Source organism: Zeugodacus cucurbitae, chromosome 6, assembly GCF_028554725.1.
Source record: "Zeugodacus cucurbitae isolate PBARC_wt_2022May chromosome 6, idZeuCucr1.2, whole genome shotgun sequence".
In the NCBI taxonomy this organism is placed as follows: Eukaryota; Metazoa; Arthropoda; class Insecta; order Diptera; family Tephritidae; genus Zeugodacus; species Zeugodacus cucurbitae.
Genome location: NC_071671.1, coordinates 41,503,008 through 41,518,805, shown reverse-complemented (window position 1 = coordinate 41,518,805; position 15,798 = coordinate 41,503,008). Strand labels below are relative to the sequence as shown.

General features: G+C 33.0%; 2 protein-coding genes across 4 annotated transcripts in view; one reads left to right on the top strand and one right to left on the bottom strand.

Annotated features, from left to right (window-relative positions):
* LOC105215231 (putative ATP synthase subunit f, mitochondrial) overlaps positions 1 to 1,222 on the bottom strand; it is a 61,531-nt gene extending 60,309 nt beyond the window's left edge. Inside the window, exon 1 of the mRNA XM_054235043.1 lies at positions 1,219 to 1,222. The gene's annotated coding sequence lies outside the window, so the exon portion shown is untranslated. The remainder of the gene's footprint in view (positions 1 to 1,218) is intronic.
* Positions 1 to 15,798, top strand: part of LOC105215239 (tyrosine-protein kinase receptor torso) — a 128,687-nt gene that overhangs the window by 50,351 nt on the left and 62,538 nt on the right. The window lies entirely within an intron of this gene.

The following is a 15,798-nucleotide window of genomic DNA, read 5'->3' as shown; positions in this document are numbered from 1 at the left end:
TTTTAAACTTAAAAAATTCATTCATTTTTTTGCTTCAATAAAACATATGGATTTACATGAAAAACATATTTACATTTACATACATACATACCTATGTATTTACTATGAAGAGAAAAAAACTTGAATATTCTTTTGTTTTTTTTCTTTTGCGATATATTTTCTGACCATTTTTGTACGACAATTCAAAAAATCTGATAAGCATCGTTTTCATTTTTAAACCAGTGCATCAAGTAGGAGAGTTTATTTACTAAAAAGACGCGATAAACAAGAGAGTAAGTGTTTTTGCAACATCATAAAAAACACTGCTTGCTTCGTTTCGAATTTTTTATCACACTCTTTGAAAAGTAAATTTAAAAATTTACTTTTTCGAGGTACATATGTAATCTTAAAGGTGATTAACTTTTCCGAGATTATTTACTTTCTGAGAATTTACTTTTCGAGAGTATACTGTACATACAGTATGTCAAGAAAGTGTGTGGACAAGAGAAATAAATCGTTTTCGCAAATTTTTATTGCAAGTAAATGCAATTCTGATAAAAATAATTTAAAGTTTTTTATATATAGTTATATGTAATATTTTAAAGCATATGCAAAAAGAAATATGTAAAATTCAGAAAAAAAAGTACATTTTATAAACCTAAATTCAAAAACATTCAATATATAATGTGACAAGAAAGTGTTTTAACCAAGAATGATAGAAGACAATATTACGACATTAGTCACGTAATCAGGACCCCTAGTGAATAAGAATTGTCAAATCGAAAACGGAATTGAACAATGTGCAGATAAAATATCACAATGAACGTACAGTAGAATCCGGTTATTATGACATCGAAAGGAATTGACAAACACGTCATAATAAGCGGACGTCATACAAAGCGTTTTGTGAAATGAAAAACTTTTTTATGTAAATATGTATGCACTTAAGTACTTTAATACAGAAACATAGTAATTAAATATGTATACATACATATAAAATCGAAATCAAAATTGTACGTAATCAGCACATTATAACACATATAAGTGTATATTTAACTGTAACTAATCTGTAATTTTTGTCTGCTTTTGTTTTTTCATTTTATTGTAAAAACAGTCTCTAATACTATTGTGTATAGAAGACATAGCTATGGTCAAATTATCATTTTCAATATTGCTGTGAACAAATCGTGATAATAATTCTGCAGCTTTTAATGCCTCTTCTGCGGTAGGTAATTGTTCTTCCTCGACTTCCTCTTCCCCATCACTTTCGAGTTGTTTCTTAGCACTAATGTTCTGTACGATATTTTCATCGTTGGGTCCTTCGGATGTGAGGAGAGCGCTATCGACGTCAACATAATCTTCCCACATTTCCGGTGCTGCTAAAGAATCTGAATTTAGGTTTCGTGACCACAAAGATAAAGGAATGTCATCTTCTTCATCGAATTCATGTTCTGATATTTGAATAGGTAAATCGTCGTGGCTTTCAATGAATCCTGCATGTTTGAAACAGTTACGAATGGTACTTTGTGACATTTTATTCCAGGCATCATTAACCATCAGAATTGCATCTAGCACCGTTATTTTATTAGCTGCTACCAAGACAGTTATTCTATCTTTCGACAACTTACCTCCACTACAATTTTCACCTTTAAATTTTAAAGTTTTATCCGGCATTAATTTGTAAAAAATTCCGGTTTCATCAGCATTAAATATCTCATCATCAGAAAATTGTCTTCGTAAATTCGGCCACACAGATATCAACCAGTTTGTTGTTGAATTTTGATCAACAGACGAAGATTCACCGACAATTTTTCCCGCCACAATGTTATGTCGAACTTTAAAACGACTAATCCAGCTTGCAGAACAATTGAAGTCGAGAATACCAAAACGCGCGGCAAAACCATTTGCCTTTTCCTGTAGTATAGGGCCGCTGACAGGTATTCCTTTGTTTCTCATGTTTTTAAACCACTGAATTAATGCTTCATCAACATTTTCTTGTCGTGATTTTCGAAGCCTCTTCGGTTTCAAAACATTTGAATTGAACGTTTGCTTAATGTGGTTCTTGTTTTTAAAAATCATTGAGATTGTCGAATGACCCACGCCAAATTCCTTTGCGAGACATGCGTTAGATTCTCCATTTTCTAATCTGCATATTATTGCACCCTTCTCCTCAATTGTAAATGCTTTACGTCGTTGTGATGACATTTTTTCACAGTAACAAACAAACAAGAATGCGTGACGTTCAAGTGTCAATTACTCACTGAGACTCAAAACAAAAACGAGCCACGTGCCGGCGTCGGGAATCAACGAACATTGCGGGAGGTGTAAATAATCATGTCAGTCATTCTAACCGGACATAATTTATTAAAAATGGGCCATAATAAGCGACATGTCACTGTAAGCGAAGTCATTATATCCGACTTTTTTATACAGAATTTTATATGAAAACCAAACTTCGTAGTGCAATTACGTCATAGTAACCAGTTGGTCAATATAGGCGGAGTCATAATAAACGGATTCTACTGTAATTATTAAAATCGTCATCTATAAAATTATCCAATATAATAATGCATATTTATAATTAAAATTGTTTGTTAGTTGGAAAATTAAAAAAAAAAACAAAGTATATACGATTTTTTGTACTATTGTTATTAAATTCCGTCATTGTACACTTCTTATTCAAGTATATAAATTTTTCACATAGAATTTTAAATATGTAATAATAAAGCACTATCACTCCACCTTTTGGCATTGTTTTATTGATTTGTACTACCGTGCAATGGGGTTTTTTATTACGTCACGTCACAGGAAATTATAACCAAAAAAGCTATTCTATCATTCTTGGTTTTAACACAAGTCAAACAAAGCGAGTGCAAATTGTATTTCACTGGAATCAGGATTTTTCCGTATGAATTTTACAACTTCTTTTCTATCTATCTTCGTGCATATTTATGTCGTAGCATGATCTGGCACGCAGTTGCATAAGAAACCTGAATGTTGCACTATTGCTGGAACTCTTTCCTAAGGACAATAACCAAAATTTTTGGAATTTGGCCAAGGTTTCCAGTCATAAAGTTCTGTAAACGTCCGTTTCTCTAATATTTCCTTATTTTCCGTTCTATTCTTCCCATTATACAGGGGTTACAGGAAACATTTCTGATACTTCCCCAACGTTTTTACCTTATATCTTCAAACTATAACCCTTTGCCCGGCATTTTAAAAAGACAATACTGGGTATTTTAGATATGACAAAAGCACAAATTAATCGCCAACTAATTCACAAATTCATTTTTAATATCTTTACGAAGAATAGGTAATGGTAAAGTACTATCCATAGTGTAATACCCCTGACAGACGGCGGCGTTAATTCGGATTAACTGCTTTAATCGGGGTTAATTCTAGAGTTATCTCAGAATTCTCAAAATATTAGAGAGTTAGTGGGAGTTCGGCATTTTCGTTGGCAACATTGTTAAACATGGCCGCTTTTAACCTATTGTGAATGAAAATATGCAATACTGACAGCTGTTTTTCAATTAAATGTAAACAAAAAACAAGTAAGGAAGGGCTAAGTTCAGGTGTAACTGAACATTTTATACTCTCGCAATTTATTTATTTAACTTTATTTATTTTATATAATACACAATTTGGCCTACATATTCGTCATATATATTGTATAAAGTCCATTGAAAGTTGGAAACCATAATATTAGGTTAGAAGCACCGAGGTCCTCGTGTTCGATATATGGGGCCTTAAAAACCTATGGTCCGATTTCGGAGATTTTTAGAATGTGGCTGCCACACTATTAACATAGTATTTGTGCAAAGTTCTGCACCGATATCTTCATTAGTATTTACTTTATATATTGTAAAGTAAACGATTCAGAAAGTCTTCAAAGATCTGGTATATAGGAAGTAGGCGTGGTTGTGAAGCGATTTGGCCTATTTTCACAACATATCATTGGGATGTAAGGAAACTATTACAAACCAAGTTTCATTGAAATCGGTCGAGTAGTTCCTGAGATATGGTTTTTGACCCATAAATGGGCCCATTTTCCATTTTGTAAAAAAAACTGAGTGCAGCTTTCACCTGCCATTGCTTATGCGAAATTTACTGTTTCTGACGTTTTTCGTTAGAGAGTTAACCCACTTTTAATAATTTTCAACCTAACTTTTGTATGGGAGGTGGGCGTGGTTATGATCCGATTTCTTTCAGTTTTGGACTGTATTAGGAAGTGGCTAAAAAAAACGACTCTAGAAAGTTTGGTTTATATAGCACTATTGGTTTGCGAGATATGTACAAAAAACTTAGTAGGGGGCGTGGCCACGCCCACTTCCCCAAAAAAATTACATCCAGATATGTGTTTTCGGTTTTCGCCATTTTGTGGGCGTGGCAGTGGTCCGATTTTGCTAATTTTCCTTCCTATGGTACCAGGAAATAAGTGTGCCAAGTTTCATCAAGATATCTTAATTTTTAGTCAAGTTACAGCTTGCACAGACGGACGGACGGACGGACATTCGGATTTGAACTCCACTCGTCACCCTGATCACTTTGGTATATATGACTCTATATCTAACTCGTTTAGTTTTGGGTGTTACAAACAACCGTTATGTGAACAAAACTATAATACTCTCTTTAGCAACATTTGTTGCGAGAGTATAAAAACATATGCATGCAATGAAATAGCAAATTTTTTCTAAAATGGAAGTTCTAATAATAACGTATTTATGTACATATATTTCTTTAGTAATCAGTGATTTTGTACTAATTGTACGGCTAACAACTGCAAAATTTGCTTTCTATCCAATTTTATTTTACCAAAATGGAAATATTATTGCCAATCCGCTGTTTATGGGAGTTTATAACTCGCTTTGCTGTCTTGCGTCACCTACAAATTTGGAACTGATTAAAAGCGTAGTTAATCGGGGTCTGAGAAATAAAAAAACGAATTGTCAAAAGAGTTTTTTGATACTAATAAAATTGAAGAAACATGTTTTTCATTGTTCTTGATTTGTTTTTGCATTGTGCTGCACTTTTTGTTTGCTTAACTCCTTCTAAATACTACAGTAATCCCGGCTTAGGTGCGCCTTCTTAACATGCAAGACACTTAAGCGGGAAAGGCACTTAAATGAATCCCGTTCACTTAAGCGGGGATCACTGTATATGTAAAAGTCATTGATTAAAGATAAATTAAAATTAACTAAAAAAACAATATTTTTTGCTGCAGAAAGTCAAAAAGTGAGATTTTTTGCAATGTGTAAACTCATTCTTGACATACTGTATATTTTAAACTGTGCAAACAAGGAAGGCTTGCTGGAAGCAAACCCTTCGAGTGGCCGGCCGCATAAAATATCTGATCGGGCGGAGCGTATATTTTTAAGAAAAATACATAACAACTTCTTAAACGGAATGGGTTTACATCACGAGTTGCAAGTAAAAAGCCAATTACCTTTCGGAATGATGTCATATTTTCTGAAGATATTAAAGTGAAGTTCTACTATTATGAAGGACCAAATAAAGTGTGGAGGAAGCCTTTTAAAGCGTTGGAAAATCGAAACGTTACTCCAACTGTTAAGTGTGGTAAACTGTCTGTCATGGTATGGGGTTGTATTTCACGTAAAGGGGTTCGCTATTTGAATTTCATCGACGATACCATGGATGCAGCTCAATGCTTAAGCATTTTAAAACCCTATTTGTTAAGCAGTGCTCAAAAGTTTGGTTTTATTGAAGACAACAAGTCGAAATTTAAATTTTACTACGATAATTACCCAAAACATAAGGCTCATTATATGAAGTTGTGGATGCTCTATAATGGTGGGAAAGTTATGGGAACTCTAGCCCAGAGTCCAAACATGAACCCGATCGAAAATTTGAGAGTTTATTTAAACAAAAAGGTATCTAAACGGAGTCCGAAACATTGAGCAGAGCTGAAACCAAAATATCGAAAGAGGGGCCCAAAATACCCAGCAACTACGACGTATAAAATCTATTTTACTTTGAAAACTCGACTACAGGCTGTGTATGCTGCAAAGGGAAGCCACAAAAAATATTAATTTGAAGTTTTTGTTTCTTGTACCACTTTTTCTTTTGTTTAAGTGCAATGTCAAAACGCTTTTTTGGCACATTAAATATTTAATGTTTTTGAATTTTGGTGTTTAAACTGTACTATTTTTGTTGAATTTTATCTATTTCTTTTTGCATATCGTTTTAAATATTCAATATAACTATATACATATAACAAACTTAAAAAAATTCGTATCAGAATATGGCATTTACTTGCAAAGAAACTGCGAAAACAATAAATTTCTCTTGTCAAAACACTATCTTGACAGACTGTATATATAAGTATATCTTGAGTTTGTGTGCAATGTGTTTTTTATACTCTCGCAACTAAAGTTGCTAAGAGAGTATTATAGTTTTGTTCACATAACAGTTGTATGTAAGTCATAAAACTAAACGAGTTAGATATAGGTTTATATATATCAAAATGATCAGGATGACGAGACGAGTTGAAATCCGGATGTTTGTCTGTCCTTCCCTCCGTCCGTGCAACGGATAACTTGAGTAAAAATTGAGATATCTTTCGAAAATGGGCAAAATCGGACCATTGCCACGCCCACAAAATGGGGAAAACCAAAAACCTATAAAGTCTCATAACTAAGCCATAAATAAAGTTATGAAAATAAAATTTGAAACATAGGATCGTATTAGGGAGGGGCACATTTGGATGTAATTTTTTTGGAAAAGTGGGCGTGACCCCGCCCTCAAATAGGTTTTTTGTATATAACTCGCAAACCAAAAAAGCTATATAAACCAAACTTTCTGCAGTCGTTTCTTTTAACCGTTTCCTTATACAGTCCAAAAATGAAAGAAATCGAATAATAACCACGCCCACCTCCCATACAAAGATTAGGTTGAAAATGACTAAAAGTAGGTTAACTCACTAACGAGAAACCTCAGAAACACTAAATTTTACAGAAGAAATAGTAGAAGGAAGCTGCACTTATATTTTTTTACAAAATGAAAAATGGGCGTGGCATCGCCCACTTATGGGTCAAAAACCATATCTCAGGAACTACTCGACAGATTTTAATTAAACTCGGTACATAATACCTTCTTGACACCCTGATGACATATGTGAAATCGATTTCGGTTCATAACCCCGGCAACTTCCCATATAACTCAATTTTGAATTCCATCTGATCCCTTCACTTTATAATGTATACATAAGGAACCAATGAAGATAGCGGAATAAAACTTTACACAAATAGTGCCTATCATCTCTGGCTTCACTTGAGAAAAAATTGTCGAAAACGGACTATAACTGTTCAAGACCCCAGAGATCAGACATGTTGAACTCAGCGCCCAAGGGTAAATTTTTACCGAAAATATGGGTAAATCTCTTAGATAATTTAATGTTTTTCATAGGAAATTGTTTTGTTCTAATAGTGTGTCTCTGTTCCAAAAATTATTAAAATCTCCCATATACCTAATTATAGGTTTTTCAAAAATACGGTGGCTTTAATCTACATATATGTTTTGGTTAATATGTGAGATACTATATCTTTGCGAAATTAAGTGAGTGTATAGTTTTGGATATAGTGTACCTAGCTGGTGAAAATGAATGAAATCGGTTCAGGAATTACCTCAGCCCTCATACACTATATAGGACGATATTCTATTAAACTTTATACCGAATTTATATGTGGGTAAATAGGTGTGTTATCTTAATAAAATTTCTTCAGTAAATTGCGAGAGTATAAAATGTTCGGTTGCACCCGAACTTAGCCCTTCCTTACTTGTTCAATTAATTGTTATCCAAAGCTGTCAAGTGTAAACTTTATAAAAATCTATTATTACAAATAAATTAAATAATTTCTAAATAAAATTCACCATTTATTGTCGCAAATAATGTAGCTAAGAGCAAAAACTACAAATCAAGATTGTTAGTTCAATATTATATGAAATCAAAGTTTGCGCATGAAAACACATATAAATGTGAAATTAAATTAATTTACCATGGAATGTGGTTTTTGTTTTAAAAACATTTCTATTTCCTTTAGAATATTAAGAAAAACAAATAGTTTTTCTGTGTTGGAAAATTAAAAATCTGTATTTATACTAAATCATGTACTGCTTAAGTCAATATGCATGTATTAGTATCAAATTATAATGGTATTAATAGCAATAAAATTCGATATCCAACTGAAATAACAATAATAAAAGCGATTGCATAAAGCTTATCTCTCATTTAAATGCATATTAAGTTCGGATCGAACCAAATATCATATACAGTGGAACTTCTCTAACTCGAATCACCATAATCCACAAAAAAACTTCGAGTAAGAGAGATTTCAAGTTATAGAAGTTTTCATTAAAACATACAATTTTTCAAAAAGCTGTAAAATATAGATTTATACACAGTTTTATTTATTTACTTCGCATAGTTTTATGTTCATACGTTAAAACATGCGTTATGTAATTTTGTTGGTTGAAGTTTGTTATTGTTTGGCTCTTAACGTCTGTATCCCATGCCTTTGTTACATGATTTATGCAATCCATAAGTGTAATATTATATTTTTTAGGGACTCTTTTAAAATTGTGCGTCGATAATAAAATTTAATTTTTTTGTATTATGCCCTGGTCGAAAAGTTCGATTTGTGGAAGGAAATTTGTATGAAATTTGTCTTCTATTGCCAATTTAGGAGTTCAAGTTACGGAGAGCTTCGACTTATAGAAGTTCGAGTTATGCAAGTTCCACTGTAGTTACACTCGTAATTATAAATTATAATGTATAATGAATAACGGTATGGTATCGGACGAGAGAGGGTCTAAAATATTATTCCAGCATATATAGCTTTTAGGTATACATATATTAAGTCTAATATATAGATCTATTACCATCTAGCAGTATTTCGCGTTTTCATTTATTTAAGAGAGTAAACAAAGTGATGTTTGAGCATGATAAACTATTGAGAATACGTTTAAATGTTATTAAAAACTTGTTTCATAGCCTAATTAAATACTTATTACGTCAACCAATAAAAATTGAGTAACTCAACGAAGTTATAAAAATTAAGCTTAGACCTAGTTTAATCCTCTATTTTCATGCGGTTAATTTAGAGATGACTACTCCCCTCGTGATTTTGACAAGAACTGTTCAACTACTAGCGATTTATCAAGGCCCGAGGAAAATCGTTAGAGGTTCCCTACTTGTAGCGCTTTTAAATGGTTATTGTCCAATCTACGTTTCTTTGATAAATAAATTAGTAAATATGTTAAGTTTGATTGAAATGTGACGCTGATACAACTCAAATTTATGTAATAAAATTCAGTGCGAATTTCGAAATCATGCATAAATTTCCGGATATCCGGTCGAGTGGAAATGTCAATAAAAATCATAAATTTCTGTCGCCAGAACATTTACAATGTTTTTATAATTATTTATATATATATATATATATGTATGTACATATGTACATATTGTATTTGTACATATTGCACATGCACATGTACTATGTGAGAAGTTCATTCAAAAACAAATGCTTTGTTTATAAAATTGTTTATAAACATTACTCAAATAAAATTTACTTGCAAATCATCTATAAAACCAAAAAATGTAAATCAAATGAAAACTTATGTGGAAGTACATATGTACATATGCACAAATGAACTTTAATACAATTGTATAGAAACTATATAAGAGTCTTTTAAGCTCCCACATTGTCTCAGTAGTCAAATGAAGTAGTTGCCAACTATTTAACTTAAGTTTGAGTTTATTTTCTGTTGTGATTATGTGAAATAAAAAGTTCATTACTCCAAGAAATCAATTATTTTCCAATATATGGCTTTAATAATCCGTATCTCGCGCAGTAAAAGCAATCGATTCATTTTATATGACGTTAGATCTCGTTCTTCTCCGACAGTTTTGCGATAGACACCATAAGAGAAAATACTGTTTATGATCTTGATACTGTAACAGCCAATCAAGCGCAATTTTGATTCCGTTAGGATTCCATAGGTGTTATCTAACAAAAATAGAGAGCATTTCATCTGAAAAGTTCAGTCCTACTCGGGATCTTAAGATTTGTAGGATTGCCATTTCATCGAGAAGTGAACACAATATTATTATCAACAACTTGTTATAATTTTGATGTTGATCAGAAGCAGAAATCGAACAATAACGAAAGTGTAAAAAATAATGGTTCCATTCCGTTATTAAAAGATTACCTTCACAGCGCACTTCTGGTAAAATGACAGTATTTGTTGCTTCGTATGTCATTATCGCGTAGTGCCTTTGGCTTCTACCAAATTTGTAATTTACGCAGAAATAGCATGTATCTGATTTGTGATTTTCAGGTTCAATCCATAAAATAGGCGCAGAAAATGGCTGCGCCTTAGTACCAGGCCAAAATACCACTTTCGCAAGTAGTACATAAAGTTTTGGGTATCCAAGTTTCACATAAAAATTGTATTCCAAAGAAAAGAAAATATGGTTCTTCAATTGTAAGGAATATCTTTGTTCTGCTTTGAAGGTGCGTAATAAATGTCCTTTTTTAAAGGATATTTTTTGATTTTCTCGAAAAAAGGGTCAAATTGACCCATAAAGAAACCACTGTAAAAAAAAACTCAGACGTGCTGGATCATAAGTTTGTTCTACAAAAATGATCTACTCAACATACCCTTTCAGAATTATAGGGTTGCTATTCTGTTCCATTCAAAAAGTCTTCATTTGTTGGACAGTGTAATGAGAAATATGCCTATAAATAACTCGGAAAGTTCAATACTTTGTAACACCGTGATTAAAAAGGCATTAGTTGTCGCAGTTAAGTTGAAAGTTTGGAAATTGTCTAGAAAAGGTGCTTGAAATTCTTAGAGCAGTGTGCGTAAATAAGGGTAAATAATCAGCACAACATACATACATACATATACATATACATACATATAAATGAGACATGTTAATACAAACAAGTAAGGAAAGGCTAAATTCGGGTGCAACCGAACATTTTATACCCTTGCAATTTATTTATATATTTTTATTAAGAAAACACACAATTTGATCCAATTTGAAAATCCTACAATTAGGTATATGAGAGCTAGGGTAAGTTACATTATTAGAAGAAAAATATTTTATTTTTAGATATATATATATTTTGATTTACCGAAATTTTCGGTGAAACATTACCATAGGGCACTGAATTCTTAATATTCGATATTCGGGGCTTCGAAAAGTTATAGTCCGATTTCGACAATTTTTTCACAAGTGATGCCACAGATCATATACAGTATTTGTGTAATGTTTTATTTCGCTATCTTCATTGGTTCCTTATGTATACATTATAAAGTGAAGGAATAAGATGTACTTCAAAATTGAGTTATATGGGAAGTTGTCGTGGTTGTGAACCGATTTCATCCATTTTCCACACGTGTCATCAGGGTGTCAAGAAAATATTATATACCGAATTTCATTCGAATCGGTAGTAGTTCCTGAGATATGGTTTTTGATGCCACCCCCATTTTCCATTTTGTAAAAAAATCTGAGTGCAGCGTCCTTCTGCAATTTCTTCTGTAAAATTTAGTATTTCTGACATTTTTCGTTAGTGAGATAACCCAGTTTTAGTAATTTTCAACCTAACCTTTGTATGGGAGGTGGGCGTGGTAATTATCCGATTTCAACTAATTTCATGGTGTGTGGTGGGGTACGTAAGAGAACCGACTGCAGAAAGTTTGGTTTATATAGCTTTATTGGTTTGCGAGATATATACAAATAACCGATTTGGGGGCGGGACCACGCCCACTTCCCCAAAAAAATTAAATCCAAATATGCCCACTCCTAGTGCGATCCTTCATTCCAAATTTTACTTTTATAACTTTATTTATGGCTTAGTTATGACACTTTATGTGTTTTTGGTTTTCGCCATTTTGTGGGCGTGGCAATGGTCCGGTTTTGCCCATTTTCGAAAGCAACCCTCTCACGGTCCCAAGGAATATTTGTTCCAAGTTTCATTAAGATATTTCAATTTTTACTCAAGTTATCGCTTGCACGGACGGACGGACGGACAGACAGACATTGGGATTTTGACTCGTCAACCTGATCATTTTGATATATGTATATAACTCTATATCTAACTCGTTTAGTTTAATGACTTACAAGCAACCGTTATGTGAACAAAACTATAATACTCTCTTAGCAACTTTTGTTGCGAGAGTATAAAAATCAAACGGCATCTGTTTACAAAGCCAAGTGAGAGTGTGAAAAGCTTTATATTAAGTATAAGCGGCTAGAAGTAGTATTGATCCAATTTCATCCACTTTTAGCAGCAGGACATGTTATACTTTGGTATATAGTGATCAGGGTGACGAGTAAAGTTCAAATCCGGATGTCTGTCTGTCCGTCCGTGCAAGCTGTAACTTGAGTAAAAATTGAAATATCTTAATGAAACTTGGAACACGTGTTCCTTGGCACCATAAGAAGGTTAAGCTCGAAAATGGGCGTAGTCAGACCACTGCCACTCCCACAAAATGACGAAAACCGAAAACGCTTAAAGTGCCATAACTAAGCTATAAATAAAGCTATTGAAATAAAATTTGAAATGAAGGATCGCACTAGGAAGGGGCATATGGGGATGTAATTTTTTTGAGGAAGTGGGCGTGGCCCCGCCCCTACTAAGTTTTTTGTACATACCTCGCAAACTACTAAAGCTATATCAAGGAGACTTTCTGGAGTCATTTACTTTAGGTACTACCTTATACAGGCCAATAATGGAGAAAATCGGATTATAACCACGCCCACCTCCCATACAAAGGTTAGGTTGAAAATGACTAAAAGTGCGTTAACTCACTAACGAGAAACGTCAGAAACACCAAATTTTACATAAGAAATGGCAGAAGAAAGCTGCACTGAGATTTTTTTACAAAATGGAAAATGGGCGTGTCGCCACCCACTTATTGGTCAAAAACCATACCTCAAGAACTATTCGACCGATGTCAATGAAATTCTGTATATAATACCTTCTTGACACCCTGATGAGCGAAATCGGTTCACAATTACGCCTACTTCCCAAATAACTCAATTTTGAAGCCTTCTGATTCGTTCATTTTATAATGTATACATAAGGAACCGATAAAGATAGCGAAATAAAACTTTACACAAATACTGTATTTGAGCTGTGACATCAAACATGAAGAACTCAGTGGTAATTTTTCACCGAAAATATAGGTAGATCTCTAAATAAATTGCGAGAGTATAAAATGTTCGGTTGCACCCGAACTTAGCATTTCCTTACTTGTTTTTTAATTATATTGTTTCTGTAATACATTTCATCAGACGAAAAAAGTAGCGCTTTTGAAAAAATCGTATTCGTTTGCAAAACATTTTTTTTTCTCTTTTCTCTTTGCAATGGAGAAATTTGATTGATTTTATGCTTTCAATTGAATTAACAATGAACTGAAATCGTTGTCAGGGCAAAAAGCAAAACGAGTTTTGCGTGAAATGTCATAACTTTGCAATTATTAGTATTTTTTTAGTTCTTGAGCTGATTTTAGAGTTAGACATTGTACTACGCAAGACGAATACCAAGTCAATAAAAATATGTTTTCATACCTCTACAGAAAATCAAAATTTTTCCCATTTTCCTGCACCTCAACATATATAATTCCTTAATATAAGAGATCTTAAGAGTATTTTAAAAAATATTTTGCCGTCCAAATGTAATGAGTGTGCTCCGGTTTCTTAATTTGGTTTTTATTAGACTTAATTCAAAGGATTTTCGCTTGGCAACGGCTGAACTGTGCGGAAGGCTAAATACATTATAAACCAATAAGGGAAAGCTATGTTCGGGTATCACCTAACATTTTATACTCTCGCAATTTAATTTTTTAATTATTAATATCACAAACAATTTGACTCATATATTTGGCATATATATGATATACTAGCAGACCCGGCCACACGTTTTTGTGGCTAAGGTATACATTAAATTAAGTTGGTTCAATCTTGGCTTCGGCGACGATATTGATTACTCGAGGTTGATTTATGTTACGCAGCATGATGACAACTCACATTACTTTTAATTGCAAAGTGAGTGGTGATAGTACAGGCAATTTTAAATAGTTTGGGATAATTGACTACGTCATCCTGATTTGTAGCTGTGTCAACTCTCTTGGACCGAAATTCTAAATTGTCGCATTAAGATCATCGATATCTTTGTTTTTTTACCACCAATATAGGTCATTCAATAAGTCATTTGTGGTTATCATATTGAGGTTTCATGTCAGGAAAACTTCACTTTCGAGTCAATGAAGTGACAGAAATCCGTTGGAAATGCTATTAATCCATCGAGGTGTCAACTGCCAACTGATTCTACAATCGCAATTTGATATTGTTGCAAAAACACTCATATGTTAGTTTTTAATTGGCGATTCTTTATGTGTCGCCACAAATTAAATGATTTTAGACATGCGATTAGTCCGTTAGTAACAGTTGATCCAGGAATAATTGGAAGAGTCTGGCGTAAATCACCTGCTAACAGAATCCTGGCTCCACAAAAACGTTCATCGACAATCAAGATCTTTTAAAGTCCTGTGCAGTACCTCCAGCGACTTCTTGAATATTTGGAAAATCTTCGTGAAAGCGCTATTTTTGGCGATTTCGCCGACTGGTGTTTCGTTCATTTGCAATTTAGGAGTAATTTCAAGGCCGGATGTGCCGTTTGTTTGCCTAGTAACAGGTGACAAGTTGCCCCTATTCGCGTTAATCTTGGTGGTGAAAATGAGTGAAATTGGTTCTGGAATCACAACAGCCCTCATATACTATATATGATAATTTTCTTTGGACTTTATGTCGAATGTATAGATAAAATTGTGTGTTACCTTAATAAAATTACATCAATAAATTGCGAGAGTATAAAATGTTCGGTTGGACCCGAACTTAGCCTTTCCTTATTTGTTACAAATTGTTTTGGGCTATCGACACAACCTTATACAATTGAACAATAACAAAAATATTTTAACAAAGCTATAATGATAACCTTCAAAAATTTTTTTTTTGTTTTCTGTTTTTACATTTTTCTTGTCAACACGAATAAAATTCTCCTATTATTATCTTCCTCGCAATTTTTCCATATTTACTCACTTTCTAATCTTTTTCTGGCTTTCCACGAATATTTCAAGACTAAAATTAGCCAGATCGTTTTGGCCGTTCTCGTTTCCGAGTGACGCCTACAACTCTACAACGCATAGTTAACCGCCGAGCGGCTTTTCAAAATTTTTAATTTGTGATATCTTTTGAATGGAATGTCAGAATCTAATAATTCAAAAAGTTATATAAAGGGTTTGAAGCGATCTTAAATAATAAATCATTTATTTCGATAAGGATTAAAACTAAGGTATAAATAAAGAACCTTTTCAAGTAGTGGTATTTTAATTAATTTTTTTATATAAAATCGCTTGTTGTGACAAAACTATAATAGTTAGAGATATGATGTCGTTTTTTGTAGATAATGATAAGTTCTACAAAATTGTAGTACATCACTTTGTTATATCTTCAATCGTTTTCGCAGCATTCGCGATTAAAGAAAGCTTTTTGGTATTTTTTTACATTATCAGAGTTTTGGTAAGGAAACCTATTTTTTTTTAAACTAAATATAGCCTATGTCACTCAGGGATAGTATAGCTTTCCAACGGTGAAAGAATTTTTCAAATCGGTTCAGTAGTTTCGGAGCCTATTCGAGACAAACAAACAAAAAAACAAACATTTCCTCTTTATAATGTTAGTATAGACAATCCATTGAAAGTTTGAAAACCCTAATATAAGGTATATGG